General features: G+C 41.9%; 1 protein-coding gene across 1 annotated transcript in view; it reads right to left on the bottom strand.

Moving 5' to 3' along the window:
* The window catches only part of LOC110697928, a 29660-nt gene that overhangs the window by 3581 nt on the left and 10250 nt on the right, over positions 1-15829 (bottom strand). The gene's annotated exons all lie outside the window — the stretch shown is intronic.

The following is a 15829-nucleotide window of genomic DNA, read 5'->3' as shown; positions in this document are numbered from 1 at the left end:
AATTAGAATGCAAGATATAAATAAAAATAAACCATTATTAGATAGATGATATTAATTTCAAAGGAAAAATTAAAATACATCAAGACATAAATAATTACCCTTTTTTTCAATATCAGACATATTCTTCTTCGATGTAGAAGATTTTGAAGGAACTATAATAAAAATAAAAATAAAAATAAAAAATTAGAGTTATACACAATCATAAATAAAATAAGAGGATGGATTAATCTAACATGTCATTTATGTATAAGAGAATATCATGTGCATTAATAGAAGATATCATTATTTAGATAGAAAACATGATTACAACAATTAAGGATATCATAATCAAAACAAAAGATAAGTGTTTCGGGGTTTTTTGATGTTCTGCAGGAGAGTTACAATTCCGAGACTGGAACTGGACGCCTGTACCTGCAAAACAAACGGAGACTCCGAGTGATTGGAGTTCCGCCTCCAACGGTCAATTTAGTACTTGTTTAAGGAGTAATTAATGCGGAAAGGTAAAACATGTTTCTCTAGGTGAGAGTAATTAATGAGCGTCCTCCCATTTAATGAGGATTAATGAAGGTATTTATAACCTTGGGAAGCGTGTCAATCCTAGGTTTAGGTTAACCTAGGGCTGATTGGGCTTCCCTTCGAAGTTGGGCCTAGGTGACCGGTTTTTCCATTAGGCAAGGAGGATGCCACGTGTCGTGACATAATAGGTCCAGGGTGGACAAATAGGCGCGTGCCACGTGGCAAACCCTGACAGGTCCAACTGGAGGACACTTGGCAGGACCTGATTGGCCCACATGGCGCATTCCGATTGGTGGGAGCAAAATCCCTTAATCATTTGCCCCTCGCAGGTGGCACGTGACTGGTCACATGTCACCTGTGACAGGTGTCGGCCTGTAACAGGCGACGACCTGCTACAGGTGTCGTTTGGTGAAAGGCCGGGAGTATTTCCCGCTCATTTTTCGAATTTGAAGAGTGTCCCTTCAACTTGTTCTCTTGCCTATATAAGGGCATGTTGACTTCACATTTGTTCACACTTGAGAACTTTTTAAGAGAACACTCGGACCCCTGAACCTGCTCTGACATTTTGGACATTTCTAGCCTACCGCCTGTTTTGACAAGCCGAATGATATTCAGATTACTTTCCAGGTCTTCGTCAACTTCTCAATCGTTTAGTTAATCGTCTGTTCTCTTATTCTTTTACATTTCTTTATTTTTTCTTTTTTGAAATGGCACCTCGGAAGCACACGACACGACCTAGGTTAGTGATCAGCCGGTCACCGGGGACGGCTGAGTTTAGGACTAGGAGTGCCGCCTGCCCCTTTTCGAACCAATCTTTGCCCTTTATACAAAGACCGACTGTCTCTGTCTCTATGCAGAACATAATGGCCAAAACAAAAAGAACACCTAGGATCACCAATTTAGACGGCTCCTCCTTCCAGGTGCCGATTAGTGAAACATCAGATCAAACGCCAGATGTTGAAGTGAACCAAGGCGGTTCGGCTGCCGACATCTCTGAGGGAGGGATCAAGGTGGTCCCTTCTCATTTTATCGTAGACATGTCTACGTATTCTCCCGCTCTTACTGAAGGAGAGGAGGCGGGCCCCTCAGGGAGAGGGGAGGAGTCGGACTCTTCGGACTCTTCAGAAGACGAGTCTGACTCCAACTCTTCAGGTCATCTTTCTCTCGACTTAGAGGAGGGGCACAACCGCCTACAGGAGGCGAGACTTTCCCATTTAGTAGAGAAGGGGGACAATTGGGCGGAGCCATCCGCCACTCAAAGAGAGCAGAACACCCCTTACTACTGCACCGTTCCGAAAGGCCGAATCAAGGCCATGCAAGAAAAAGTGGGCAGCTTTGTAGCGGCCCATGTAATGGGCCCTGGCTTTCTGGTTTTTGTGCCAGATCCGGAAGACACAGTCGTTTGGCCGGCTGGGACTAGTTATGATAGCGCCTGCTTTGGCTGCTATGAGGCGGCCATTAAGGCTGGTCTGCGTTTCCCCTTACATTCGTCTGTTCAACGAATCCTTGACGGATATGAGTTGGGGTTATGGCAGTTAGCCCCTAATTCCTGGTTCAATGTTCTCGGCTATGTAGCCGGATGTGAAATGTATGGGGTAGAGCCTAATTTCGAGGCATTCCCCCATATGAACTATCTCAGCCAGACCCCTAAGGCAGGCGGTACCGGCTGGTACCAATTGACAAGCCTCCGAGGCTACCTCATGACAAGAGGTAAAGAGAACAAATGGAAGGATTGGAGAAGCACCTTCCTTATTATTGAGAGTTCAGACAAAGAGCTGAACAAACTCTTCAATAGGTGGAACAGAGACCCGCCTCTTCTTGCAGGCGGTCGCAGCATGCCGCCTGTCCCTCTCAAAGCTAAAAAAGAGATCCTGGACCGAGGACTCTTTAAAGTAGAGACCAGGGTCAACTCTACTATAGGGGTACGCGAGCAAGTACCCCTAAACTGTGTCCCAAGTTACAAATGGCTCTATGATGAGTACTTCCTGGCCGCTTGTGGCCTTAGCAGTCGATGCTCTAGAGGTAGCCGACCTGTCGAATACGTACTTTTGTGGAAATTATTTCTGAATTTTCCTAACTTTCGCATTCCTTTTTGCAGCGGAAGCCATGAGCAAAATAACCGCCTCCAAAGCAGCGGCTGCTATGCTACGAGCATCCGTCATGTAACAACACTCATTAGCTGACTCTCCCACCAAGGAGACGCCCTTAATGAGTTCCCAGCTTTCACCCCCCCTTTTTCTTTTAAAAGGTTGGATTTATACAAGTATTAACCATTTTTTTTTTTCAGACGGGCACACCAAGAACTTCCTCCTCCCAATAGCCGGACCCAAAATCCCGGAAGACGACTATGGGGAGTTTGCCTGGTTCTGCCAGGAAACCAACGGCTGCTGACAAACAGCCGGCCACTCCATCCCAAACTCCCAGCAGGCCGCCTAGAAGTATGAAACTGCTCTTCTAGACTTTGACCTACTATTCTTTCACCTTGTCTAAAATTTCTGTTCACTCTTGATACAACCGGCCCTCAAGAAGCGGACCTGGTCGAAGTGGCCAAGTCCATGATTAAAGTCGTCCCTCCAGCAAAGAGAGACGCGGTCCGGGGTGTCGGCACCCTTGACCTAGATGGAATTGCAGGGCTCCTTGCTGAGGTATACTTAGCGTATTTTTGTTGTTTAATCCCAGGACGCCTGATTTTTTGTTTGAAATCTGACGCCTGTTTTCTTTTATTCAGTCCCTGCTCCGAGTAAACGGCCTTCGCAAACCCATTAGTGCGAAGAACAAAGAGGTAAAGGCTGCTAAAGCCATGGCCGCCTCTGACTGTGATAAGGCAATGTTTCAAATTGCCCAAAATGAAATTTTGACAACTGATATTCTTTATTATCAGGCGCAGGCCACTTCTACTATTAGGACTGAGTTGGAGGCGGCCAAGAAGAAAAACAATGAGTTGGAGGCGACCATCCAGAACCTTAAAGCCGAGCTAAGGCCTCTTAGGCAAAAGGTGTCCCAATTCGACACCTTGGAGAAATCCTTGGAGCGTGTCAAGGAACGCCTGGTAAACCAGGAGAAGAGCCTCACTGAAGAGCTCTCGGCCAAGTCTGAGCAAGAGAAGAAGGATTTGGTTCGAGACATGATGGAGGACTCGGCCCAAATCCAGCGCATGACCTGGACTCGCCTCTTTCCAAACGCCGACTTTGCTTCTTGGGAAAAACAATTTCGCCAATGCTCTGAAACGTATAACCAATAAGTCTTGCTAGCGGCTGCTGAGAATGATGCGCTAGAGGAGGAGGAGGAGGAGCCGATTGTGGGGTGCCGATGCGTCTAAAAAGGGTGCAGCTGATGCCGAGACAAGCAAGAAGAATGCTTCTCAGAAGCAGGCGTCTCTTGCTGATTAGGCGGCTGTTGTTGTTGAAGATCTGCCCCCATCTTGAAACTTATGTCTTCTTTTTTCTTTTCTTCGGCCTGCGTACCGTCTGTTTCTGTATCTCTTTTACCTGGCCAGGGGGTCGGGGTCTTTAAATATTTTACCGGTCTTTATGGCCGATTTATTTTTGTATCTTTACCCGGCCAGGGGGCTAGGGTCTTGAATATTTGTGCCGGTCTTTATGGCCGACTGTTAATAGAATTTCGGCAACCATATTTTAGGTCGCCTTAGCTGCCAAATTTTGAATTTTGCTTTTTCCTTTTATTTTTGCTAAGTGTCGAAACTCTGATATCCGCTTGCATGTCATACCGACTATTTTGTATTTTTGTATGGCCAATAGTTGCAGACAGGTACAATGTAGGAGCTGCCTATGCTCCTGGACGACTGGTTGTCTATTTCCAGGCTAGGCAATCAGTCGACCATTTATCCAACCGGTCTCTAACGTATTTTGATGACTGGTTCACCTTTACACAGGCGGTCCCATCATATCTTTTGAAATCGGCTAAGTATGAGGGAGATTACTTGCTTGTCATGGTTAGTATGAGTAGTAGAGGCACTAGGCAACATAGGCCGGTTAGTCCCCCTGACTTATCAAACCTTGTTGGATTTTTACTCAAGGTGTGATAACTTGGTAAGAACAGGCGGTATGTGAAAACCTTTTTCAATTTCAAACCAAGTTGTAAGGAGTGACTATAAGTAAACATGGTCGTCACTTAGTTGCCGTCACTATTGCTTGAGTAGTAGAAGTACCAGGCGGCGAAAGCCGATTGGACCCCTTTATTCGCCAATGTTTGTTGGCTACTAACTCAAAAGGTACCGGCTGTACTTATCCCAGGTAGTACAGTCGGTTATCTGACGCGGATGTTAACTGTTAACACTTGTTGGACCAGTGAGAGTTATCCTTGTCTCAGAAATGACTACGTGGTTGTCTTAGTAGACAGTCGTATAGGTGCCGTGTAATTAATTTATAGAACAATGTTCCACCCAAAAGGGAGCTGCTCTCTACGACGAATTTCATCCGGATGGATGCCGCCGGATGCCTGCTATGATGTTGGGACAGGTCGGATTAGTTTAAAAATTGGATCAGTTGGCCTGGCGCCTGGTCTGATCATTTCGGCCATAGGCCTTAGATAGTTCTTGGTGAACTATGTATGGGAGAGTAGCCGGTTGTATAGAACAAGCGGCATGCCCCTCTTAATTGAACGTGTAAATAAAAAGCATGGGAAGTAGCCGATTGTTTTACCAGTAGGCATGCCCCTCTTAGTAAAAAATAAATGAAGTGAAATAGAAAACTTTTATTAGGTAGCTCTCGGCTATTTACATCATTCAAAAATAATACTTTTTGAGATTATCTACATTCCGTGTTTGAGGCACGGGTTTGCCGTCTGGTATTTCCAGGTGGTAGGTGCCGTTCCGGACCTCTTCATAGATTCAGTAGGGTCCTTCCCAGTTGGGAGTTAATTTGCCGGACTCATTAGCCCTACCGACTGCTTCCATCTTTCTTAGTACAAAGTCCCCCACTTTGAGTGGATGCCTGTGCACTTTTTTGTTATATGATCTGGTCATTCTCAGGCGGTAAATTTCATGGCGCAAGGTTGCATTTCCCCTCTTTTCTGGGAGTGAGTCCAAAACCAGACGCATGGACTCCCAGTTCTCCTCTTCGTCGTATAACATTACTCGAAGAGTCGGCTCGTAATGTTCAATTGGAAGAACAGCTTCTGCACCATAGGTTAGGAGGAATGGAGTCTCTCCAGTCAACCCTTTTTCAGTCGTCCTAATGGCCCAGAGAACATGTGGTAGTTCATCTGCCCATAGGGCGCCTGCTCGTTCAATCTTCTTCTTGAGAACGTCTGAGATGATCTTATTAAAAGCTTTTACTTGGCCGTTTGCTTGTGGACGGCCGACTGATGCAAAGTAATGCGAGATACCTTGATTTCCAAGCAAGTTTTTGAGAACAGGCATCTCAAATTGGGGACCATTGTCAAAAACCATAGACATGGGCACCCCAAACCGAGTGATGATGTTTTTCCAGATGAATGAAATCACATCCTTTGTTTTGATTCCTTGGACAGCCTCTGCTTCTACCCATTTAGTAAAGTATTCGACTGCAACAAGTATGTACTTCCTGCCACCTGTAGCAGGCGTATAGGGACCCAGAATATCCATGCCCCACTTAGCAAACGGTAGTAGGCTATGGATAGCAGTGAGATCAGTAGCCGGACGGTGAATCAGCTTGCCAAACTTTTGACACTTGTCACATTTTTTCACCATCTCCATTGCATCTGCTTCTAAAGTAGGCCAAAATTAACCCTGTCGCCTTGCCCGTTGGGCAAGCGACCTGCCGCCTACATGGGAAGCGCAGTAACCATAGTGAAGATCTTCTAGGATCTCTCGTCCTTTTTCTGGAGTAACGCACTTCAAGAAGGGTTGGAGGTATCCTCTCTTGTGAAGTTCTCCCTTTATCATTTCAAAACTGGACGCTCGTTTTTTCAGTGTGGCCGCCTGGTGATGGTCATCCGGCAAGGTGCCGTCTGTCAGATGTGCCCTAATTGGATCCATCCAGGTTGAACTTCTATCTAAAATTCCAATAGGATCTTCCTCAATACTTCTTTTCTCCATAACCTCCCAAAAAACGGTTCGTGGAGTATCACAGGAGGCCGAGGATGCTAACTTTGAAAGAGAATCCGCCTCGTTGTTTTCAGATCTTGGTACTTGAGTCAGATGAAAATCTTCAAGGGATCCGACTGCTTGTTGTACCGCCTGTAAAACTTGATCATTGCCGGATGGGTTGCTTCGTATTCGCCATTGTACTGACTCACTATCAATTGTGAATCAGAACAGGCGTCTATCTTTCTTGCCCCAGCCGCCTTGCACATGCGGATTCTAGCTAGTAAAGCTTCATATTCTGCCTCGTTGTTTGAGGCTTGAAAATTGAAACGTAGAGCATACTCATACCTGTCGCCCTCTGGAGTCTGACATATGACGCCTGCTCCGCAACCATTTGAGGTGGAGCTCCCGTCCACATATACCTTCCAAACTTGGTCTGGAACTTGAGAATCAGGGGGCCGAGTCATTTCTACAATAAAGTCAGCAAAGGCTTGCCCCTTTACTGCTTTTCTGGGCTCGAATGTGACTTCGAGGCTCTGAATTTCTATTGCCCATTTGATCATCCGGCCTGACGACTTCATGGTTGTCAGTGGCCGCTTGATTGGTTGATCTATATACACAACGACTGCATGTGCCAAAAAATAGGGCTTCAATTTTTTAACGGCCATGAAGAGAGCAAGACCGAACTTTTCCACTAAGGGATACCTCAACTCGGCATTTTTCAGCATGTGGTTGACAAAGTAGACCGGGAGCTGGCAGCCGTCTCTTTCAGCAAGGAGGACAGCGCTTAGGGCAAGGGATACCAGCCTCGGCAAGGAATGCAAGTGAACTTTTAATTTTTGCAAGGCCGCCTCGGCATCCGGCCCCCATTCAAACCTTGCCTTCTTCTTGATTGCCTGAAAAAAGTAAAGGCACTTATCGCCTGACCGACTGAGAAATCTTCCTAAAGCCGCCAGACAGCCCGTTAACTTCTGAACCTCGCGAACGGTGCGAGGCGACTGCATGTCAATGACCGCCTGCACTTTCTCAGGGTTCGCCTCTATTCCTCTCTGATTGATGAGGAATCCGAGAAATTTCCCAGACTCAACCCCAAATACACACTTCTTAGGATTGAGCATGACATGGTGCCGCCTGAGTGCGGTGAAAGTTTCTTGGAGTTCCGACAGATGGTCTATCTGAAGCTTGGACTTAACAATCATATCATCAATGTATGCCTCGACGTTCCTCCTAATTTGGTCAAAGAAGACAGTATTTATCATTCTTTGGAAGGTGGACGGGGCATTCTTCAAACCAAACGGCATGACCGTGTAGCAATATAGCCCTTGATCAGTGACGAAGGCCGTCTTCTCCTGATCTTTTTTTCACAAAGGAATCTGATAGAAGCCGGAGTAGGCGTCCATGAAGCTCATCAAAGCATGGCCGGCTGTTGAGTCGACCAAACTGTCAATTTTGGGCAGAGGGTAACTGTCCTTGGGGCACGCCTTGTTTAGGTCCGTGTAGTCCACACACATTCGCCAGGTACCATTCGGCTTTTTAACAAGCACAACATTTGCAACCCAATCTGGGAAGTAACATTGTCGAATGAACCCTGCATCAAGCAACTTTTTAACTTCGGCGGCTGCCGCCTGACTCCTCTGTTCGCCATGGTTCCACTTCTTCTGCTTTACCGGCTTCTTTTTCGGATCCACGGCCAGTTTATGTACTGCCAGGTCAGGACTGATGCCTGCCATTTCATGAATTTCGAATGCAAAGATGTCTTTGTATTCTTTCAAAAGTTGGTGAAAATCTTCACCCAGAACTCTAAGAGCAATCGTCCCAACCTTGACTGTTCGGTCAGGGCGCGAGTCGTCCAGGACCAGGTCCGTATGCTCACCAGCCGGCTGAGGGCGGAATTCGTCTGACCGCTCCTCTACTAGTGATTGCTATCTTCTTTCTTTTCTTTCGGTCCCCAACTGGGCAGCCTTTCTTTTCTTGCCGCCTGCTTCTTGAGCAGGCGCATCCTCCTGGACAACGTCAAGATCTGCTTTTTCACCACTTGGCCCAGCGGCCACCACAGTGGGTTTGATATCCAAAAGGTAGCACTTCCGGGCCATCTTCTGATCTCCCCTTAGGGAGCCGACTGTTCCATCATCCTTCTCAAATTTGAGCAGCATAAGAGATGTGATAATGACAGCTTTTGAATTATTTAGGGTAGGTCGTCCCAGAATCATGTTGTAGGCCGAGAGTTCATCAACTACTAGGAACCGGACCACCATGTGACGGCCCTCCCCTTTCTCACCCAGGCGGATGGGTAAATCCACTCGCCCTACAGGGTGTACAACTCCTCCTCCAAACCCTACTAAAGGGTGGGATACCGGATGTATACAATCAGTCTTATATTTGAGCTTTGACAGACACTTGCTGCTGATAAGATCGGAGGAACTACCGGTATCTATGAGGATTCGGCCAACTCTTTGGTTGGCCACTTTGCATTCAATAACAATGGGGTCATCATGCGGCCCCTTCACCCCTCCCAAATCTTCTTCTATGATTACAATCTCTAGGAATGAACTTTTGGAGGGTCGTTCTTGATGAACGGAATTGACATCTAGCCGCCTGATATTGTCTTTATTTCCCCTGATAGTGGGGCCGCCTCCTGAGAAGCCGCCTGCAATGGTGTAGACGACTGCATCATCTGTATCAGAACTATCGGCCTGTTGATTTTCTTTGGCCGACTGCTTATTCTTTGAGGAAGTATTCCCCTTAGACTTCTTGACATAGGAGTCAAGGTCGCCTTGTTCAGCCAGGTGGTCTAGGTAGCGCATGAGACTGATGCAGTCGTTGGTTTCATGACCAACGTCTTCATGATAATGGCAGAATTTATCTAGGTTCCGATTGCTCGCAGAACCCTTCATGGGGGTTGGCTTCTCGATTGAGATCCGACCCTTGATTTCTTTGAGGATAGCTTGACTATCCTTGCTGAATGCATGCTTCGGAGAGTATGGTTTGAACTCTTTCTTCTTTTTCTAGGCCGGCTGTTTAGAGGAATCGGCCGCCCAGACCTCTTTTCTCTTTTTATCATCTTTCTTGGCCGACTGCTTTGGTCGGCCTTCTTTTTTGTCGGGCCTCCTTCCGTCCGACTGCTTTCCAGTACTACAGAGATCAGTTGCCTGTATATAGGCTTCTGCTTCAATCAAAGATTCTTGAAGAGTCGCTACCCTCTTTCGAACCAGGTCAAACTTGAAGGTCGACCCGTCCTTGAGACCTCTGAAAAAGTCAATGTAGGCCACCTCATCCGGTAGCCCTTGAATCTGTATCCTCATCAAGTTGAACCGCCTGATGTATGAACGGAGCCCCTCCTTCTCACCCTGCTGAATCGTCCCTAAATCAAGAGTCGTCTTCTTTGCAGGTATGTTCATGGCAAAGTTGGAGGTGAATAAGTAAGCAAGCGTCCTGAAGTTGTTCATACAACTAGTCGGCAGGTTGCCGAACCATTGTTGTGCGATCCCTTTGAAAGTTGATGGGAAACACTTGCACCAAGTGGGATCATCCAACCCTTGGAGGTACATTAGGTTGGTGAACGCCATCAAATGGTCTTCAGGGTTAGTAGTGTCGTCATAGGCGCCTACTAGCACATTCTTAACTTTGGCCAGCTGGGCGGCCTCTGTAATTTCCTTGGAGAAAACGGAGGGATGTTCTTCAAGTCTTAGCAACCGTAGTTGCCAGTCCAAAGGTTGGACATTTTTTGCCGCTTGTCCTCCAAACAGAGGTGGCTGCAAAAAGTATTGTTGTTGCGGTACAAATGGTAAGTTTGGTACCGCCTGGTCGTTATGAAATCCAGACCGACGGGAGGTACCGCCTGTCTGACTCACATGATTTGACTGAGTATACCTCATAGAGGTATTGTGCAGACTATCTTGGAAATCTGAAGTGGAGGCCGACTCTGACAGTCGGTCGTTCTTCTTCTGCTCTAGCAGTAGCCGAGCGTCTGAGTATGTTTTCTTTGACCCGTCCGCCTGTATATGACGAATGGGCTTCCTCTTCCCTGAATGGGAAGGTTTTTAGCCGACTGCTCCTTAGACAGAGCAGGCGTCTTCTTGTTGATCACTTCTTGGATCTCCCCCTTGAAGCCCCTCATGAAGGTCATGAGTTCGTTTCTTGTAATGGGAGCAGACCCTTCAGCCGCTTGCTGCTGATCAGGCGGTGTGCCGCCTGGATTACTGGGTCCAGTTTAGTGATCCACCCGTTCTTTCCTTTCGGTGTGACGGGTACGTCGGGCCCTTAGGGTCCCGTTTGAGGCTGTGTGTGCTTCAACTTCAACCTCATTTTCACTATCATGATCTGAGTGGACTTGAGGGTCGTCTAGTGGACGCCTCTCTTCTGGTACGGATGTTGATGCCATCTCAAAAGTACTCTCCCCACATACGGCGCCAATATGTTTCGCGGTTTTTTGATGTCCTGCAGAGAGTTACAATTCCGAGACTGGAACCGGACGCCTGTACCTGCAAAACAAACGGAGACTCCGAGTGATTAGAGTTCCGCCTCCAACGGTCAAGTTAGTACTTGTTTAAGGAGTAATAAATGCGGAAAGGTAAAACGTGTTTCTCTAGGTGAGAGTAATTAATGAGCGTCCTCCCGTTTAATGAGGATTAATGAAGGTATTTATAACCTTAGGAAGCGTGCCAATCCTAGGTTTAGGTTAACCTAGGGCTGATTGGGCTTCCCTTGGAAGTTGGGCCTAGGTGGCCGGTTTTTCCATTAGGCATGGAGGATGCCACGTGTCGTGACATAATAGGTCCAGGGTGGACAAATAGGCGCGTGTCACATGGCAAACCCTGACAGGTCCAACTGGAGGACACTTGGCAGGACCTGATTGGCCCACGTGGCGCATTCCGATTGGTGGGAGCAAAATCCTTTAATCAATAAGATTAACTAGATTGGGGTCATAATTGAGCAGATTGAGGATATCATTTAAATTAAAACTATCAAACTATCCATGAATAGAATACATAACTTATTAAATAGTTGATACCATTTAAATAAATAAGGACATGTTCAGCAAAACGGAGGAAATCATTAAATGAGATTTCAATAGTAGAAAATAATTTTTAAATAACAATTAATGCATGAATGATATGAAATATGTATCAGAGATTAAATGAGGCATGAAGGATAAGTAAATAGAAAGAGGATGTGTGATGTCAATAAAAAGATAATTACCTTTTTCAACAATTTTTTCAGTTTTTAAAGCAACTGTTCGAGATGCAAAATTGAACTTCTTTTTAACTTGCTTAATATTTTCAGTTTCATGATTAGTTTCATTTACAACATTATTTAAGCCAAAATAATCCCTCCATTCCTGAATTATATGCTTATCTGGGTTTGAATCAAACTTCAATCTAGACAACTCAATCACCGGAGTAGAAGTGTGAGGAATCCCAAGCACATTTGCAAATTAGTGCTATTGAATGATATCTTATTATCTACAACCATCAAAATCTTTGCAGTATGATTGTAATTCAAAGCAAGATACTCATACATTGATCTATTGAGATCTTTCGCCAAATTCATCTTCAATAATCCCCCAAATCCAATTTCTACAACATTAGCCCTTTGTTGTGGACTTAAGAGATTAATAAAATATGTCATTGAAGGAGCACTAGACTAACTAGCTATTATAACATCTGACATATCTTCTGGAGTAATATCACTACAAAAAAATTTAAAAATTTAAAAATAAAAATTTGTATAGAAACAAAACACTATAAGACACCAGTCCCATTTTAATAAGATATAAAACTTTCACTGATATAAACTCGATAGCTGAGGATATGACTGCTAAAAACGTTCATACCATCTACATAATTGATGATATCAATTTTTTATTCAGAAAATGTTTTAATAAATAGTCTATACTTGTCAAATTTAGAATAATTAACAAAAAATGCATTTAATACATAACATATATAAAATAGAAATAAAAATCTAATACCTCAAATCAAAACGTTCTTTCTCCAATTTTCTTATTTATATAGGAACTTTTGATTCTTTGCCAACCTTTGCAGCAGGAACAATAGTTCTCTTACTAGGAGAATTATTTCCAAATTTACTAAAAAAATATGTATATATACGATAAACATCATAAACACATATCAGTTAAATTTAATGTAAATGAAATATGGTTAATTAAAGGCGCTGGACAAAGGACATCACTAAGAAAACAGAGGATATCATTTAAACATTAAGTTTCATAAAAATAAAAATATAAAAAATATAAAAAAAACCCTAAAACATAGGATCTAATGGACTAAACATACCTATATTTGAATCTAATTTTTATTTAGAGGAACTAATTTATCGAAAAAAACCTTTAGAACATGTAGTCTCTTGTTGTTTCGAAAAAAAATTAGATTTTTTGCAAATCATAAGAAAAGATAAAAAAAAAAAATAGTGTGTCATCTACCTCCTAAAGTATATCCTCTATTACATAAAACATATCCTTAAAAAAAACAGATATTAAAATAAAAACATTAAATAATTGATAATTAAAATTTTAAAACCCTAAGTTGAAAAAAAAAATCATCAACCACCTATAATATATCCTTGATTACAGTGAAGATATCTTCAAAACCCTGAGTAGAAAAAAAAATATTTAAAAATATAAAATATTTAATAATCAAAATTTCTTAACCTTAAGTTGGAAAAAATTTCATCAGACACGCAAAATATATCCTCTATTACAATAAATATATACTACAAACCCTAAGTCGGAAGAAAAAATTCAATTCCAAAATTAATATAATTGATTTCATCCAATAATCATGGCATATCTTCTATTGTAAAGTAAGATAAAAAAAATAAAAAAAAAATTGATTGAAATGTATACCTTGATTCAGAATCGAATTTTCATTTTGAACTTCCGTCTTCACTATCGGAAGTTTCAGGATTCCTAGGCGATGATCGATCAGCATTCTTTGACCTCATTTTTTGGTTTTACGAAAAAAAAAAAATCTTTCACAAAAGTAATTAGCAAAACCAAAGAATAAAATGAAGTTGAAAATGGAAAAGAATAAAGGTGATGAATCAATCAGAGAGGAAAATAAATTTTAAAATGAGAGAGTTTGAGAATGAAGTGGAAGAAATTTGGCGGTTTTTTCATGTAATGAGAAGGCCATTTAAGTGGGCTCAACGGTTGCGAGCTAAGCTCAAAAAATGCATGTCTTTCCAATGGTTGGGTGAGACAAAATTTGTGAATTCATTATCCCTTATACAAGCATAGCCTTATATACAATTACAAAGAGGCTACGAATATACAAGATAAAGAAAGGGAGAATATATAATATCCAAAAACAAGGGATATTATATACATAATTAGATGATATGATTTACAAAATAAAATTATAATATTTTCCTAATAAAGTCAATGGGGTGATCTTAATATAGAATAAATTGTCATGATAATATCAAGAGATATACTTGATATTATATTCCACCAGAAAACAATGTTGACCCACCATCCATACCATACCTAAACTAAATATTAATGGTTAAAGTTGTGTATTGACAAATATGTTAATTAAAATGAAACACTTATTTTAAAGTAAATGACATACTTAAAAAACAAAAAAAAAAAAAAAAACAATTAAGCATATCATCTCTAAAGGGTCGGGCCCAATATATCACAACATAGAAATTAGGAGAATTTATTGTCATTGAATCCTAATTAAGTCAAAGATACTAACTTTTCAATTATATTGTCCCTCAATCCTCTCACTTAATTTAATAGTCTTATTGTAAATATCAAGATTGATGTACCATGATTTTAGTTTGCCTACTTTGTTAATATTTTGTAGTTCTACATTAGGCTAGTATCTTTTTGCAATCCTTTATTACCTTTTGTTATTCTTTCAATCATATTATTTCATATCACTAATATATAAAGCTAATCTTTTATCCATGTCACAAGACAACGACACTTGGTATTTTAACTTTTCGCCAAGGGTCGTGCCACATAAACAACAATGAATTATTAGTATGACATGTAGGATAACAATGTTAAACAAATTTAGATATATTTAATAAAATAAAAAAGTTAGTTTATAGTTTTATTTTCAATAAAATTTGGATAGATTTTTAGGATAAATTATTAGTTTAGAGTTTTATTTTTGATAAAAATCCAATGTTTCACATGTTAAATTAAATTATAAATTTCAATAAATATCTCATAAATTCATTGATTAACTTCTCACCATGCCGCACACGACAAATAAGCATTAGTGTGACACATTGATACATATAGTGTTAGGTCAATAAAATATAATATTAAACGAAATAAAATCAAAATAAGAAAAAGGTAGGTTACCAAGCTGAAGATGACTAAAAAATTGGCAATATGGTGGAGGATATGGGAGTGCTTGGCTACGTGTAGAAACCTAATTGTGTCTCCCCAAAAACCAAACCCAGTGATGAGTACCTTTCATGTCTTTGATTATCGAGTTAGGTGAAAGAGTTGAAGAGTCTCGTAAGGTCCCCTTTAGCCTTGACCATTTATCACCTTTCCTTAAATGTTTTTAACCAAAATCATTCATTTCGTGTCTTTGAAATTCATTTATTTCGTATCCTCTTTATAAAACATCTAAACTATTCTATTTTGGTCCATAATCCTTTTCCAATTATTGTATAGTTGGGTGGGGTTTGAAAAGAGCCTTCCAACGATATATTATAAGCCCAAAACCGACTTATAACGAAGAAGTTATGGCCAAAATACTAAACCGAGCCCGAACCAAGCTTTACCTGCGACCCAATGACCATGTGGAGGGTCCATTAATCTTAACCTCATTCCTAAACCAATTAGGATTTATTACAAGCTTCTAGAATCCTCTAGAAGGTTTTTTTCGATACTAAATCCCTTAGGATTTATTGTTAGCTTCTAGGATCCTCTAGTTTATCCTGTTTTTGAAAAGATAAAGATTTAAAGAATTTTCCACCAAATAAAACATCTATTTTTCAATGGTCCTAATCCCGGTCAAAATAGAATACGTACAGATATTCGGTTAACCCAATCCGATTGGGAATAGAATTCCATACGGATTCAATCTTTCAAAAACCATCGCTGAGCGACTGCACCATCGCGCCGCGATAAGCCTGTCGTGCAATGACAAAGCTATCGCGCCGCGATGGAATCTATTTTACTCCGAGTCGGATTCTGACTCTTTTTGGATCCTTCGACCCTCTTTTTTCCTTATAAAAAGAGGTCGTTTCACCCCGTTTTCAATCACCAACAATCATCACCAAATCCTCTCTCTAAGG

This window comes from Chenopodium quinoa, unplaced genomic scaffold (assembly GCF_001683475.1).
Source record: "Chenopodium quinoa cultivar QQ74 unplaced genomic scaffold, ASM168347v1, whole genome shotgun sequence".
In the NCBI taxonomy this organism is placed as follows: Eukaryota; Viridiplantae; Streptophyta; class Magnoliopsida; order Caryophyllales; family Amaranthaceae; genus Chenopodium; species Chenopodium quinoa.
The sequence above is the reverse complement of the archived record's forward strand: the minus strand, read 5'-3'. Positions and strand labels throughout refer to the sequence as shown.